At 36.2% G+C, this 17,655-nt stretch overlaps 1 protein-coding gene across 1 annotated transcript in view; it reads right to left on the bottom strand.

The window, feature by feature from the left end:
• The window catches only part of BANK1 (B cell scaffold protein with ankyrin repeats 1), a 485,960-nt gene that overhangs the window by 80,429 nt on the left and 387,876 nt on the right, over positions 1 to 17,655 (bottom strand). The gene's annotated exons all lie outside the window — the stretch shown is intronic.

Raw genomic sequence — 17,655 nt, 5'->3', positions numbered from 1 at the left:
CTCCAGTGATCACTATTTTTATATGTGGTCTTCCTCTGTTACAATGTAAACTCTTTGAGGGCAGGGACCTGTATCTCTTCGAAATTTTTCTCCAGCATTTAGTGTAGTATATAGTAATATCTTAATAAATGCATTTCAGTCATCCATCCATCCATCCATCCATCCATCCATCCATCCATCCATCCATCCATCCATTCATGTATAGCAAAACAGTGTTGACACCATTGATGAATCAGAAGCCAAGAAAGTGTCTACTCTCAGAAATTATCTGGGTAATAAGCAAAGGAGAGCTGTGATGTAATCATTATGGGGTAATCACTAGATGACTTACCATCTGCCTCAAACTTCAATATCCCAGAAGACATCATTTTTCAAAAGCTACTAACAGATGCCTTTATTTAACAAGGTAATACAGATTTTAAGATTCAGAAAAAAAGAAGAAATATTTAATTCTTAAAGATATCTCTAGGAGTGTGTGAGCTCTGATTTCATAAGATCAGGGTAACTTTCTTAAACTGAAGTGAAAAATTGGAAAATATTTAGCTAATTAGGGTAGAGGTATAGTTGTATTAGATGCCTAATTTACTTTACTAATGTAGAAATAGTTTAAATCACAAAATCTCTAGGAAGAACACCATTAAAACAGTGCCATTTTCCTTTATAAGTGTTCTTGGTTATTCATGTTCCAATCAAAGAAGAAAGGGAGCAAGTATCGGATAAGTATATTGGTTTAATACTTACTATGTCCCAGTAACTGGCTATTCAAAGACAAGTGAAAGCATCCCAGTCCTCAAGAAACATAATGGAGATGACCACTAGTATGTGCATAGGGCCATATAAACACATAAAAATGAAATGTAACCTTGGAAGCATATAGTTTCTTTAAGGGTGAATAATATTTATAGTAAAATGGTGTCCTTTCCAGCAGTTTTCTTGTCTAATGCCTTATATGGCAATCACCTTATACATATTTATTTTTAAATGTTACTAAGATTAGATATTGATATTAATGAATATTGAAAGAAAGCAATATTGATTTGCACTGTACTAGATGTTAGGGGAATTAGCGAAGGCTTCAAGGTGCTTGAATTGAATCTCAAAGGAAACAAGGGATTCTAATGGACAAAAGTGAGGTGGAATAACATTCCAGGCATAGGATCAGGCACAAAAATGCCAGCTGAAGTGTTACAAACAGCATGATCAGCATGATGCACCATGTAGTATGTCAAAAGGGAGTAAGTACATGTAAGAAGTCTGGAAAGGTAGGATGTGCCTAGGCTGTGATGGGCTTTGAATTCCAAATAGGAGCTTGTCTTTGATGCTATATTTACTGATTTATATTTGATGCTAGTTGTTTATTATCCTTCATTCTTGAAGAGGATCAAAATGACATCATGATGTTGGAGTCAAGGTTTGATTGTGGCTGATCAGACCAGTATGAACTCAGATGGTCACAGGTTAGGCATAAATGGCCTGTATGATTACTTTTTAGGGTTTTTGGTTTTTTTTTGGCAAGGCAATGAGGTTAAGTGGCTTGCCCGAGGCCATACAGCTAGGTAATTATTAAGTGTCTGGGGTCAGATTTGAACTCAGGTACTCCTGACTCCAGGGCCGGCGCACTATCCACTTCGCCACCTAGCTGCCCCCATATGAATTTTTGAAAGAATGCAATTTGATGCTAGGCATAATAGGGAGTCACTGGAGTTTATTGATCAGTAGAGAGATGTGGTCAGACCTATTCTTTGGGAAATTTATTTTAGGAATTATGTAAAGGATAATTCAGAGAGGGCAGAGACTCAGAGTAGGAAGACCAATTAGGAGGTTACTGTAATAGGCTTACTGAGAGGTATGAAGATTTGAAGTGGATTGGAGAGAAGGGTGTGAAGGGAAGAAATCTTGCAGACACAAAAATGACATGACATGGTAACTGATTAGGTATCTTGGGTTATTGAGAGTAAGAAGTTGAAGCCGATGCTATGATATATTGAATAAGATTAGTCAATAATATTAGAGCCCTGTACGATATCAAATGAAGAAAAACAATATTGAGACAAATATCAATCAGTTTCTACCTGACTGGCGTGCCTATATGAATTCACTTTAATTTGGGGGAGAATATAGTACTGGGGGAAAAAAAAGGCCAGTTTTAGATTCAGAGGGCATAGGTTCACATTCAATCTTTGTTATTAAACTTGTGATATTTAGCAAATCATTGAAGGTCTGTGGGCCTCAGGTTCTTCATTTGAAAAATGAAGTGGCTGGGCTAAATGGCCTCCAATATCTCTCCAATTCTAAATCAATGATCCTACGAATTTACTATCTTCCTATATGGATGGGTTAAATATTGTAATTCTTTTTATAATAATTGGGTTTCTAAAATAATTTAGAGTGGTTAGGCTATTATATTTTAAGCCAATTTTTCAGTGCTTTGGAAGCCATGAATCTTAAAAATGTCTACTACTTTTATAAGCATAGAGTACCACTAGATATAATAAGAGTAAGAAACTTGAAATTTATTCCCAAGGGATGATAATTTTAAATATGCACTATAATTATACATTGACCTATATGAAAGCAATAGGCTGCAAAATCTGGGCTAACATTCCAGTGGAAGAAAATGAAGTTTGTTCTTACCAGCTGTCAAGAATCATGCATAATGTAATACCCTAGCTACTAATAACAGCAAAAAGAAGGTTCCCCAATTGTTTTTTAAGGACAGTAAAAGCTGATCTTTGATGCAGGTCCCATTGTGATTCCTTCGGCTCCAATTATATATATTTAAAGAGAATTAGTTTTCCCTTTGGCCACACAGGAATATGAACTAGATGAAAACTTAAATAACTTTTGAGAGAATCCTTTCACATTGGAAAGCTATACCTTGAGAGTGACTCTTAAATAGAACTTCCCTTTCATGGAGGCAAAGGACTAAAAGAGAGGGTATACATAGAGTTGCAGCGACTACAAGGATCATGAAAGAAAAATTTCATCTTTGTCATGGGTGTTGGGAAAAGTCAAAATATAGAGTGTGAAAATTTATATAACATAGTTCTATTCAAAAATGTAGGTAATATGTTTTCTTTTATCATATTAAGACAAGATTGTCCCATTTTTACAGACGATAGACTATTAACTAATGATGAAACTAAAGAAGTATTCAACTTCCATTTTTTTTGCTCTTCCATTTTGATGATGACCAATGATTCTTAAATTGGAAGTAGAACAAACCTAAGAAGGAACATAAATTCAAATTAAGAGTGCCTTGAAAAGTTATTCCTAATTAAAAGGGAAGTTCTATTTTGAGGATGGTAGGAAGAAGTCATAAACTATCAGGTAGTGTAAATGGGTTAGATTATGGAAGTAATTGAAAAACTAGATTTCATAGAGAGAATTTTGGACTTCATGAAGTGAGCAAGCATACCTATGAGAGGTAAAGCACTGTTCTAGGGGCTGGTAATGCAAAGAAATGAAAAAAAAAGGAAATTATTACTATTTCCAAGGAGCTCTAAGGATAAGGGGTGAAATTTATCAGAAGCAGGTCACAAGGCAATAGAAAGATGCACGATTGGCCTAATTAGGTAGAAGAATATAAGAAAGAATGCTACAAAAATGAATAATAATGTACAAATCATTGTTGAGGACCAGCATGACTAGAAAACATACTATTTTATAGTTGTGCCCAATTTTTCATGACCCCTTTTAGGGTTTTCCTGGTAAGGAAACAGCTTGCTATTTCCTTCTGCAATTCATTTTACAGGTGAGGAACTTAGGGAAACCAATAGCAAAGTTATTCTTGACTGAGCAGAGCTATGGGAAGAGTATATTTTAGGGTCTGATGTGAAAGCAACCCAGTCTGAAAGGAAAGGGGATCAGCTGGACTTCGTGGATCCCCCAAATTAATAGATGAACTGAGCTCAACCCCAGGGCCAGGTAGGGAAGCAGGAGAGGAAGATGTCTGGGTCCTGCCATCTTTGTGGGATGATGTCATGGTGAATTTCCCTATTCCTTCCTCAGATGAAGCCTGGAAGGTTAAGTGACTTGCTCAAGGACATAGAGCTAGTAAGGGGAGTCTTACTAACTCCAGGTCTGGTACTCTATGGCACCATGTAATTACTCCATGTATTTTGAAGGAGACCACAAGGAGTGATTTCAAGTACTTTTTGATTTTGTAGAATCCGGGAACAACTTAAATTAAGGGGATAATTTGGCATTAGGAAGACTGATATATTAGTTATGTGATCATCAATTAATCTTTTAATTTTTCTGAGCATTGGTTTCCTTAACTTTTTTTTTTTTTTTTAGAGTTTTCAAGGCAATGGGGTTAAGTGGTTTGCCCAAGGCCACATAGATAGGTAATTACTAAGTGTCTGAAGACAGATTTGAACCCAGGTACTCCTGACTCCAAGGCTGGTGCTCTATCCACTGCGCCACCTAGCTATCCCCCATCGCGCCACCTAGCTGCCCCGGTTTCCTTAACTTTAAAAGGAGAAAATTGACCTGAATAACCTTTCAGGTCTTTTGTAGCTCTAAATCTGATTTACGAGAAACAAACAAATATAACTCCATTGCAAAAAAAATTCTTTTTTTTTAACTTTGAAAAGATAATTTAGGCAAATGGTTTTACCTAGAGAAAAAAACTGGATGTAAAAACTGGAAATTAATCTATAAAAGTACATAGTTTTAGATCCCTTTTAACGTGATTTTCAAGATGCCAGATTAAAACTGGTTTAAAGGCAGACAAGACATACTGAATGTTATGAGGAAGTTTTTTGTTAGCTTGTGTCAGAGCCAGAGAAAGTCTGTGTGTGGGCCCTTCACTATCAAATGGAAGAAATCACATATGGTAATGAAGTGCTAGGATTGTTGAGTCACAGTTGTAGGGTATCTCATCCATCTAATGACAGAGCAACAGCTGGGTTCTGAAATCTTATCTAAGCCAGAAACAGAGACCTCTCTTTGCAAATGCAGCAATTTCCCACCAAGACTACCTTCAGCTATTATTAGAAAATGTGTTATTTGATAAAATAAACCATATAATTCTGTGGGCTTATGTAATTCCAATTTCATTTTGTTTTTTAGGTTTTTGCAAAGCAATGTGGTTAAGTGGCTTGCCCACGGCCACACAGCTAGGTAATTATGAAGTGTCTGAGGCTGGATTTGAACTCAGGTACTCTTGTACTCCAGGGCTGGTGCTCTATCCACTGCACCACCTAGCCACCCCCCACCTCCAATTTCATTTCTGTTGATGTTTTGAACCAGAAGTTGACTCATTTCTATTTGAAAAACTTGACAAAAGAATTGGAAAAATCAATTCTTAAGGCATCGTAAACAGGAATTTAAAACAGAACACCAACCAACAGCTTCAAAGAGCAAGAACTTCCTTGAAAAGACTTGGTGAGATGTTAGGTGAATCTTTGACATCATAGTATTTGAAGGTCAAGAGTTATCTAGTTCTTTGCAAAACATATAAAGCATTTTCTCTGGAACATATCTAAGCTGTGGTCATCCAGACAATGACTCAAGGTCTCTAATGAGAAAGAACCCTTCTAAGAGCAGTCCAATCAACATTTAGTAACAATTTCCCTCTTTGTTAATTCTCCACCTTTTCTTAGTTCTGCTCTCTGTTGATCAAACAAAAGAAGCTCAGACCCTTATTGACCTGACGGTAACTAATGTAAAGGCAGCTATCACTTCTCCCCCAAATCTTCTCTTCTCTAGTTTAACATTTCCAGTTCTTTTGAATGATGTGAATCCAATACCTTTCATTTCAAACTGTCCTTTTCTGAATGTTTTCTTAGATCTTTCTTTGACAGCCAAATTTTTCAATGCATCTGTGGGCTCCTAGGAAAATAATGGGAAAGAGGGAGGCAACTACTCATTCCAGATCAACTTAGAAATTAAATGAGAATGTAGGGCTATTTCCAAGTAACAATAAAACAAATCAGTATATTTTCAAATATTTCACAAGTCTTTGACAACTGGGAAAAGAAAAATATAGAAAAGAGAAGATAAACTGTGGCAAATTCTGTAGTTTGAACTAACAGAACAGTGTCTTAATATTAGGAGAACTGAACTCTAAGGTTCTAAATCTACGATCCAATGAAAGATGCATAGGAAGCAAGCAAAAACTCCACACCATGGAAACAAGAATTATTTTAACTTAGGGCTTGTTCAAGGAAACAAAGTAAGGAGTAGAGACAGGACTCATTGACATGTCCTCAGATTCTAAAACCAGTGCTTTAGGCTTTGAATCTCCCAGTCCATTATTTTAAACACTTGGGAAAAAAGAAATGAAAAGAATTCAGGAGCAATTCTGGTTGTTAGTTGCTAAGATGGTCATTAAAAAGAGAGGATCTATCCATAGTAAGGCATGCCACTCTGAAAAAAAATAATTAAAAATAACAAGATTGGGGAAGCTAGTTGACCCAGTGGATAGAATACTGGTTCTGGAGTCAGAAGGACTGAGTTCAGATCCAGCCTCAGACACTTAAGAATGATCTAGCTGTGTGACCTTGGGCAAGTCATTTGACCCCATTGCCTTACAAAAAACCAAAAATCCAACTCCCCTAAAAAAAACAAAAATAAGATTATAACTGTCTCAAAGGCAGATAACATTGAAATCTCACTTGTAATGAGAGCTTTTCCCAAAACTATCATCATAAATTGCCATTCTCACTATCTTCTCATTTGTTCTCCTTCATGAAACACCATTGTTCCTCTAGGTCCTCTATTTTGGGTCTTATGCATATGTATCAAACTAAATATTAAATTGAAGACTAAGAAATTATTTTCAAACAAGTCTTTTTCCTTACCATGATTTACCATGAGTGAATGCTAGCTACTTCCTTTTTCAATTTCAAAATTTCAATGGTGGGGCACTAAGTGTAGAGGAAGATGGTCTGATGAATCTAGAGTGGAACACAATTACTTAAATACATAATATAAAAGATGGGAGATAAAATCATGTGTGATCTCCAAAACAGGAAAGACAAGGCCTCAGAATAGTTTCATTCTTTGCTGTGTCTAATTTTCAGATTCAGCCTTAGAAAAAGAAAGATTGAAGAATTTGTACTTTTAGTATTTTTTAAAAAAAATCTTTGTGTATACATCTTCCTAAAAATGTCCTTGGTTACTCTGGTTAGGGGGCAAAAAACTGTCAGTAATGCAGGTTTTGGTACTATCATAAAGATATGTTGATTCTACTGGTTACCTATTGTTTTAAATTTTGAATGTTTAAGCTACTGATATAGGTATGGGTGGGTTGCATTAATGAAATTATAGAAATATAATCTTAGAGATTACACATTACTTAATCATTGAGTCTGACTCAATTTAACTGAGTCTGGGACAGGTTAAGTGATTTGTTCAGGGCCAAATAAAAAGTAAGTTTATGAAGTAGGTCTGACTCTAAGATCAACTCTTCATTCAAAGAATAACTGAAATCATTGAAATTTTTGAATTAGAAATGAGGTTAATGGTGGGAACATCTCTGCATATTGTTGGAAAGAGAATCAAAGATTATAGTCAGATACCACCCATTATGGTGAAATGTAATCAAACATTGAAACAGGTCTATATGACCCATTCAAGAAGGAAGATCTGGCTAATTTGTCCTTTATTCTGTCCACAGTAGTTGACATTTACATATTCTGCTTTGCATTTACACATTTTTTTCAATATTGACAAAAATCTTTTTCTCATTAAAAAGCCTAATTTCTTAGCAAATATGTGGATCAAGCCATTTAAAATTTTTGTTAATCAAAAGCAATGTTTAATGAACCCCTCTTGAAAAAAGTCTTAATAGTGAAAACCTGTTTTTTTTTTATCTTTTGGTCAATCAGTGTCATGCTCATTGTCCTGTAGTTAATTAGTGTGGTTCTAAATTATCATGAGTCCACTTCATTTCACTACAATAAGCAGGGAAATGCCTTGGCTAGACAACTGATGGATTCCTATATCGGTGGGGAAAGAAAAACCATCCGTGGTCCATAAATGTCAGTCATTCACCAAGAGAGAAACAAGATAACAAAATTGTTGTGTCAGCTGAGTGGGAAAATTAGAAGACATTTATAGTATATAATCCAGAGGGTAAGTAAAGAGGTGATTGGGAAGACTCCAAAGTCAATCCCCACTCCCCCCCGCAAAATATGCATGATCAGGAAAAGGAATGTTGAAATCATAAGAAAAGGAGACCTGGCAACAATGGATGTGAACACCAAGCTGGAAGTCTAGAAGCAGCTGTGATTGCTAGATCTTTTAAAGGGACAACATTAGAACTTGGAATTAATATCTTAATATCTTAACAAGTTCCTGGACATAGAAATATATCACTGTAGAGATGACTCAAACATTGATAACTTTATGTAGGAGCAGAAAGAACAGACAGAGACATAATATATCTGAAGATATGTAGGGAGAAGGAAGGGACCAGTTGAGGAATGAAGGACACAAGTCATCAGGGATTACTGTAATAATCTTTTGCTTTTTATTTTGATCATTTTCTATTCTCACTTCTAAGAGGAGGAAAGTTGGATATTTTGGGAGAGATGGAAGGCTGATCAATTTTAAGTATTTGATTTAAATGACAAATATAATGAAAGAGATCATTCCCCCTAAGAAGATATCTATCTACTGGGGTTAGCTAAATGAGTTATGGCACAGGAATGTGATGAAATGTAACTGCACCATAAAAATGAGGAAAATGAAGAATTTAGAATAGCATGAGAAAAACATTATGTGCACCAAATGTAGAGACAAATTAGGAAAACAGTATACATGATGGCTGCAGTGTAAATGGAAAGAAGAAAACGTGAAAATACATGCCTCATATTAAATGTAATTATAATTTCAACAAAGTTAGGACCCAGAAAAAAAGATGAGAAAATGTCCTTCCCTTCTTTTCAGATGTAGGGCACTGTGGGTTTGAAACATTTCACTCTCAGAGTCAATGTGTTGACTAGCTTTGCTAAATGGAGTTTTTTCTTTCTTTTTATTTTTTGTTACAAAGGATGGTGTGCTCAGTAGGAAGAGAGAAAGGAATCGATTTTTTAAAAGTTACTAAAGAAAAAAGAATGTTTCTTCAGCTCTGAGGGAAAAATTATTGATGAATATTTGTTGCAATCAGAAAATATCATTTTACTTTCAAACTAAAAGTAAGGTTTTCTACAAGTAAAAAAGCATAGGTTTCTTAGATACAACATTTACTTGTATAAAGTAATTATTTATATTAGTGATAGCGTAAAATTGAAATGCTGCTGTTTTCTATTCTCAATTCTTTCCCCCTAAGCATATATAGACAATTGAGTATTATCCTCATTTCTTACTCAAAACTTCATTGGATCTGCCATTTTATCACTTACTCCGAGTTCTATCTCCTCATCTGATTGAATTCTTACTCATGTCTAAAGATGGTGGCATTTCTCTGATTCTCTTAGTGAGCGAGTTGGTACATCCCCATACAACACTGGGACCAACCACCTGATCTTGGTATGATAGACAAAGAACTGATTTTTACATATATTTGCAGGTTACCTTGTTAGCTTGTAATCTCCTTGAAGTCTGGAGTTGCATTTTTTGTATTCCTAGCACAGCGCCTAACATATAGAAGATACTTAATAAATGTTTATTCTTATTTACTTTTTAGATTATTAATTTAATTATGTATTGGCCTGAGAGTCAAAGAGATCTGGGTTCATCTCCTATACCAGCTGTGTGACATGGAAATGTCATATAATGTCTTAGTGATCTTGGTCACTATAATCTATGAGTCACAGAATGGTTGTTGATCTGTGTGAGAATAGGAAATTCCTCATCTGTGCTTTCTACAATGATGAAATCACAGATCCAGTGAAGAAATCTTCTAATCTGATGGGTACAAGGAGAAGCCTTACTAAATTACCCTATACCATATCAAAGCAGTAGGTAGAGGAGCCAGTCTTTTGAAATCATGTTTTGAGTTGGTAGATTAAATCAGGTAGACTACTATTTGACATATATTTTGTGTCTCTTCCCTTCTCAGATCATTTGACCTTCTTAGCTTATGTATCTAATCTTTTACCCAATTTCCTACTAGTGCCTCAGTTCCTTAGATTTTGATGCTCTGAAAAAACTTTCATTCTGACCTTGACTGGTTTTTCATTTACACTTGCTTGGATTCTATTCAGGTCTCATTCCTCAGTTGATCGTTGATATCCTTATCCTTCCCATTTCAGGAGATATGACAGTATTTATTAATTTCTTAAACCAAACTTCAAATTGCTATGGGTCAAGCTCACTGAAAGGAGGCTTCAGAGGCTAAAAATCTAATAGTGAATATTGAATGGACTTTGGTCAGTACAAGATATATGTGCCATTTTTGTAGGAAGGAATCTCCTAGTAAGGAAACAAGTTGGAGGCTAGTGTTCAGAGAAAGAAACAGATGCAGTGTCTAAAGGGTCAATTAAGGGGGCGGTCAAAAAAATGTTCAAGTGTTCCTGGCTCAATATAAGGAGCACCTCCTTTCAATGACTCTAGGATGGCATTTGTTGTATTTTAATAAGTGGATGGGGTGTCTTCTAGACCTCTATTTCAGGGGATAATCGTCTCCAATATAGAGGGATTCCTGAAAGAGGTTAAGACCCTGTCTTCTATTCCCCTTAGAAATGATATTGCTAACCTGAATGCATACTAGCTCTAGCAAGGACAAACAGTAAAATAAGTCACTTGTTTTATGGAAATTCATGGAACTTGTCATGACATAGCCATATCCTTGAATTTTTTTTTTTATGGGCAGGCTTGCCATACACATCCACAACGAATTAGTCTAAGCATCTATGACTTCTGACCTTTATTTATCTGATCTTTACTCTTGGTCAAGGTTGTGATCCAGCTTCCCAATATTCTTCGAGTTCATTTAATAAGAACACATCACATAATGAGATGAAGGAGGGGAGAAGATAATTCATTTCAGTTGGGTGTCACATTCAAATGAAAATGAAATTTCTAGAAAAGAAGTCACCCACAGAGAGGAAAAGGATAAGGTGCAAGTGTCCTCCTTCCCAACCTAACCACAGACCCACATATTCAAGGCATTTCAGTCTTGGAGAATCAAGTTTCTAAGTACTACAGTTCCTGGTAATGGTAGATTTGATGATTTCTGTAGCTTTTCCAGATTAGATTTAAGAGTATTAGATGCATTAGATTAAAGGATATTAAATTGGAGTCTGTGAATTTATTTTTAATATTTATTTTTTAATCATTTGCATTTTATTTTATGCATCTTAAAAGATTATCTTCACTAGAATGCCAAAAGGATCAACTATATAAAAAAAGGTCAAGAAGTGTTGAATAAGAAACAGTGGTGAGAGTTGGTCTTGGAGTCAGAAAGATCTTTTCTAACACATATGTACCAGTGTGTCACTATGAGTATGGCACTTAATCCTTCAGTACCCCAGGTAATTCTCCCACTCTGTCCACCAGTCTGTGAGTACTTAACAAAAATAGTGAGCATATGGTAAGGAATGATCCAAGACTGGGTTTGAAAGGACAAGATCTTCTATAGGATAAGGGATTCCAGAGAAGAGAAAAACAAGAGTAAAATATGGAAACTGACTGTTTACTGAAGAGTCAAAATGGGGAAACAAAAGAATGTAGCCAGTGCAGGGGTAAGAGCCTGGAAGAGAACGGAAGGATCAAGGAATTAGAAGTCATGGTGAGGACAGAGAATAAGGTTTGCCAGGGAAGATATGGAATAGAAACAGATTATGATCCGATGAAGAACTTTCAGAATTTGCGAACATAGCTATGAAACATTTATGAGTGAAACAAACAATTCAACTACCGTGGCTCTATAGTCAGGATTACACAGGATCTGGCAGCAACTACATTAAGGGATCATAGGGGCTTGGAATATGATATTCTGAAAGGCAAAAGATCTTGGTTTACAACCGAGAATCAACTACCCAGCAAAATTGAGCATCCTCTTTCAGGGAAAAGTAGATTTTCAATGAAGCAGAGGACTTTCAAACTTTCCTATTGAAACAACCAGAGCTGAACAGAAAGTTTTATCTCTAAGTACAGGACTCGGGGGAACCATAGAGGGAGTAGATGAGAAGAGCTCATTTTAAGGAACTTAATGAGGTTGAAATGTTTGTATTCCTGCATGGGAAGAAGATACTAATAACTCATATGAACTTCCTCATTTGTAAGATGTTAGAAGGAGCATATATAGACAGGGCACAGGAAAGAGCAGAATATAATGGTATGATGTGGTAAAGGGATGGAGTCAATGGGTGATAATGGGAAGTCCTGGAAGGAAGGGAAAGGAGATGAAGAAGCTAAGAAATTTCACATGAGAGTCAAAAAGAAGCTTTTTTTTTCCAATGAAGTAGAAAGGGGGAAGGCAAGGCGGAATGAGTGAGCCTTCATTCTCATCAGAAATGGCTCAGAGGGGCGGCTAGGTGGCACAGTGGATAAAGCACCGGCCCTGGAGTCAGGAGTACCTGGGTTCAAATCTGGTCTCAGACACTTAATAATTACCTAGCTGTGTGGCCTTGGGCAAGCCACTAAACCCCATTTGCCTTGCAAAAAATCTAAAAAAAAAAAAAAGAAATGGCTCAGAGAGGAAATGACACACACTTAATAGGGTATAGAAATCTATCTTACCCTAGAGAAAAATGAGAAGAAAGGGATGGGATAAGGGTGAATGGGGGAGGGAAGGGGGGGAACAGATGATAAAAGAGAGGGAAGATTGTGAGAGAGGGTACTCAGGTACAACATACTATTGGACAGGGCCAGGATGAAAGGAGAGAGAGAATGGAATAAATGAGAGTGGGCAAGAATAGAGTGGAGGGAAATACAGCTAGTAATAGCAACTGTGGGAGAAATATTGAAGCAACTTCTCTGGTGGACTTATGATAAAGAAGGCAACTCACCTCAGAGACAGAGCCATTGGAATCTGAACACAGACTGAAGTACATTTTTTTTCCCTTTCTCTTACTATTCTTGAGGTTTCTCATCTTCTTGGGGGGGGGGGAGGGAGGAGGGTTTATATTTGCTGTCATAACTAGATTAATTTAATAATATAAAATAAAAAAATTAAAATTAAAAATATTATAGAAACCACTGTTGTATATAATTGGAAAACAAGTAAAATATATTTTTTAAAAAAGCATATTGAAGAGCTGATGCTCAAGGTATCTAAAAGAGAAAGTTTAATTAATGAATCTGTATTCAAAAAATTATCATTACCAATTGAAGAACAAATAAGGAAAGACATGAATATAGTACTCCTTACACCTTCTTTCCTATCTCTTCAAAATACTTATGATACTATTTATAGACACAAGTATTCAAGGGCAACCAGGTGGCAAAGTGGATAGGGTGCTGGGCTTCAGATTAAGAAGACCTAGGGTCACTGAAGTTCGAAAGGCTCAACAAAGAACAAGCCATCAGAGCTGCCAAGGAAGCAAAAAAGGCTAAGCAAGCAGCCAAGAAGACAGCTGCACCTGCAGCTAAAGCTCCTACAAAGACAGAACCTAAACAAAAAATTGTGAAGCCACCCCGAGTTGGTGGAAAATGTTAATTATCTACTAAATTATATTAAGTAAAATAAAGTTTAAAGGAATTGTGTTGAAAAAAAAGGACAGACACTTATTAGCTTTGTGACCCTGAACAAATCACTTAACCCCACTTACCTCAGTTTCTTCATCTGTAAATTGACCTCAGTCAGGAAATGGCAAGCTGCTCTTGGTATCTTTGTCAAGAAAACTCCCAATGGAGTCACAGACACAGTCACAGACATGATGGAAACAACTGAACAAATTCAGTTGGAATGAACAAATGCAGAAGGTATGAGAAGAAAATAGGTGGGGTTTTGTCACTCTTTATAGTTGAGAAATAATTTCAGAGAATATAAAATCCCATTGCATTTTTCATTTGCTTACTATCCAATTCGATTTGACAAATATTTAAACTTCTACTATGTGCCAGGATAAATAGGAAATGTTTAAAAGAGAGAAATTAAGAAAATTAAGATCTTAGGTGTAATTTAAATTAAGGCAATAATCAGAATAAAGGATGGCTAGGTGATGCAGTAGATAGAGCACTGGCTTTGGAGTCAGGACAGGAGTTCAAATCCAGCCTCAGACACTCAACATTTGCTAGCTGTGTGTCCTTGTCTCTTAACCTGACTATAATCACATCCAGGGCCATCTCCACTCATCCTGACTCATATCTGGCCACTGGACTCAGATGACTCTGGAGGAGAAAGTGAGACTGGTGACTTAGCCCAGCCCCCCTCCTCCCAAACCCAATTCTTGTGCTTTTCATGATATCACCTCCATGATGTCATGGTCTTCTTTGAGAATGAAGGATAAATATCAGTAAGAATAAAGAAAACAGAATTCCAAGCATGATAGATGGTAAGAGAAAAAGTAATATAAGATCCTCTTACATTATTATTTATTGACTATAAAAAGTATTTTTATTTATTCGAGCAGAATACTTCCTTCAAGGTTGTCTTCTTAACACATCTACTTTATATTTCCCCAAAATTATACAAGATTCCTTGAAATATGTAGCACCTAGAGATCACTTTGTTCAATGATCCTTTGATTATTAATATCAAGGAAGGCATACAACAGTGAAAAGTAGGGTTTTCCTAATTATTGAAGGATCACTACATAGCTAGTCCAGCTACCTAACCAACATTATCTTGAGAATAGCAATCAATGCTTAATGATTTAGCAAATCAATATTGTTTCTGGATGCAAAGGATACATCAACCAATTGCCACTCACTATCCCTGACCATCATTTCGTTATGTGAGTTATCTACCCCATTAGAATGTAAACTTCTTGGGCACTTAGAACTTAGTATAGTGACTGGTAAATGGTAAACATTTAAAAAATTAATTTTCATTCCAATGCGCTTGGTAGGAATGATTGTCACTGTCCACAGAGTGCAGATGTTCACCTTTGTCTTTACAATTTTGTTGATTGCTTTAAACCCTCTAATATTTAGAGAAGCTCCACAATCATTACAAGGTATAGTCTATCTCCAATATTACAACCACATCCATGAAAAATGTCTATTGTCCATTCTATGGTGTGCATTTGGATATATATCCCACAGAACCTGTCTATTAGTATTACAATTTGGCCAGCTGTTGTGCATGGATGATCGGCTGGGACTAGAATTGAGGAGGAGAATAATGGCTTGGACTTGCTTTGGAAACTAGACCTTGTGCTCAATGTTCCTTCGTTTCTCTCAAAATCAAAGATCCGTTAAAAAAAACTAATATTCTTGCAGAGATGCTACATTACTGAAAGATATGGTGGGGTGCAACACATTACCGAAGAAAAAAATTGGGTAATCGAAGTATGTCATCAGGGAGGCAAATGACCAGAAAGGAAATTGGGTTAGTCATATATCGAGGGCAAGGAATGGACAAGCTATGGAACTCATTGCTATTTGCACAAAATTAAGAGATCTGTAGGAACTTGCCCAGTATATGAGATGGTTATCCTTTGATGGATTTGTGGGAGGATGTCGTTGTCTTCTGCACTGTAGAAGGGAGTAACCACAATAATGAGACTCAAACCATGGGAGCATGTTGGAATTCTGAACTTTTGCATATCATAAAAGAAACTCAAAATCAGCTCTTTTATGCAATGGATACAGGCAATTCTTAATGTATTTTATCCCTTTTTATGCCATCAATGGATGTATAAATACACTGATGTTCCACTGTTCTAATTGTTCTTCCATTTAGTCCATGTTTGATAATTTATTATTATTGAGCATAATTATTACTGATATTATTATCTTTATAGAGGACTCTGAAGGATGCCACAGTCTTTTACCTATGGAACAAATGGGCTATCAAAATTAATAATTTGTGTTATTTTTACAATTAAAACTGATAATGTTGCATTAGAAATGATTTAATATTGTATCTCTATTTTGATATCATATGTAATAATAATTTATTGCTTTCTATGATTTGTGACCTTTAATTTCCTGGCTGACAAATCAGGGTTTCCATCACTTTCTCCTGATCTTTATTATGCCAAAAGGCATCTGTGTGGATTCCAACTCCAACTGTTTTTTTTTTTTAAGGGAATATGATGAAGCTACTTAAAGTACCTTAAGGCATAACAGTCAACTTAGTTTCTTCAGGTTGCACAAATTGCATTTTTCAAAAGGCAAATAAAAATGTCACTGTGGGTACTATCATTTTCTAGATTCTTTTTAGCAGTCACCTGAACAAATCTAGAACACTGCTACTAAGGAGAGAGACAGAAAGCAGAAAAGAATGAGGGGATTCAGGATTTCATTCATTCATTTGTTCATTCATTCATTCATTTTTTTCTTTTCTTTCTTTCTTCTTCTCCCTCCCTCCCACCCTCCCTGTCTTTATTTCCTTCCTCCCTCTCTCCCTTGTTTCTTTCTTCAGTTGAGAAAATTGAATTAAGTGACTTGACCAAGGTCACACAGCTAGCAATCTCAGGTGTCTGAGATTTGAACTTGAACTCAGGTCTTCCTGATTCAAGGGCTGGTGCACTGCACTAACTAGATGACCCTAGAACTTATTTATTCCATAGGATTTGGAAAGAGCCTTAAAGACCTCAACCCCAAATTTTCGGCATCTTTATAAGTTCATTTTTGTAAGACAAAGGATTAGGATGGGTGTGACCAGGGCAGGAAGCAGAAAAACTGTAGGTGCTGCATTGGTGGGATAGGCAGGAACATTTCTTGGAAGTAATTTGGGTTACTAGGTCATTTTGGGGCTCTTCTAAGAATCCTAGTATCCTTAATTCAGACCTGGGGACCAAAGTGTTTAGATCTTTCTAGCTCTACTGATCTGCTCCCATTCTAGTTTTTTGGAAGGAAAGACAGCATTGGACTGGGGCCCTGGATCCATAGATGTCTTAGGGCTTTCATGTATTCACATCATTCATCATGCAACACAGATTAGACTACAGAAGCCTAGATCATAGGTCAGAGGGGAGGGATAGAGATTGGTATAGTAATCACTTTTCCCTCATTTGTGGGATTAGGATGGCACCATAAAGATTTATTTCTTCTTACCTCTTTCAGTCTTACAACCTAAAAAAGCGGGAGAGATGTGATTTAACGAATACTAGAAGGTACCCCCCACCTTTATCTACCCCACCCAATTTCTATAATAGAATTGCAAATGATGTGTATATGTGTCAGACACATAGAATACACATATACATATGTATAATGCCAAACTCTTTCAAATTTGTTTCCTCCTTTGCTTCTGAATCTCTACCACATCCTATAATGAGGCAAAGGTTATATTGATTTCTTAAGAAATTTTTAATGAAGTGATGCAAACTTCTGAAGAAGGCATGTTCTCTATGGAAGGAATAAATATACCCAGTCTTTTGCTTTTTCTCTCTGTCTAACATAGTGCCCTACTGTTATTCATACTTACACAACAAGATGATCTCCAAGGATATCATCAAAAGTTTATCTCTGCCTTGGTAGTCAATGGAGCTGACATTTTAGCAGGATGAGGAGAGAAGCCTATCTCTATGTCCCTTGTTAGGAAAAGCTGAATAATCCATTCATAAGCTTATACCTGAGAAAGGCAGCAACTCTAAAGAGAACTCCATGGAGAATCCAAAGTCCATGTGAGTGAAGAAGGGC

This window comes from Macrotis lagotis, chromosome 3 (assembly GCF_037893015.1).
Source record: "Macrotis lagotis isolate mMagLag1 chromosome 3, bilby.v1.9.chrom.fasta, whole genome shotgun sequence".
Lineage (NCBI taxonomy): Eukaryota > Metazoa > Chordata > Mammalia > Peramelemorphia > Peramelidae > Macrotis > Macrotis lagotis.
The sequence above is the reverse complement of the archived record's forward strand: the minus strand, read 5'-3'. Positions and strand labels throughout refer to the sequence as shown.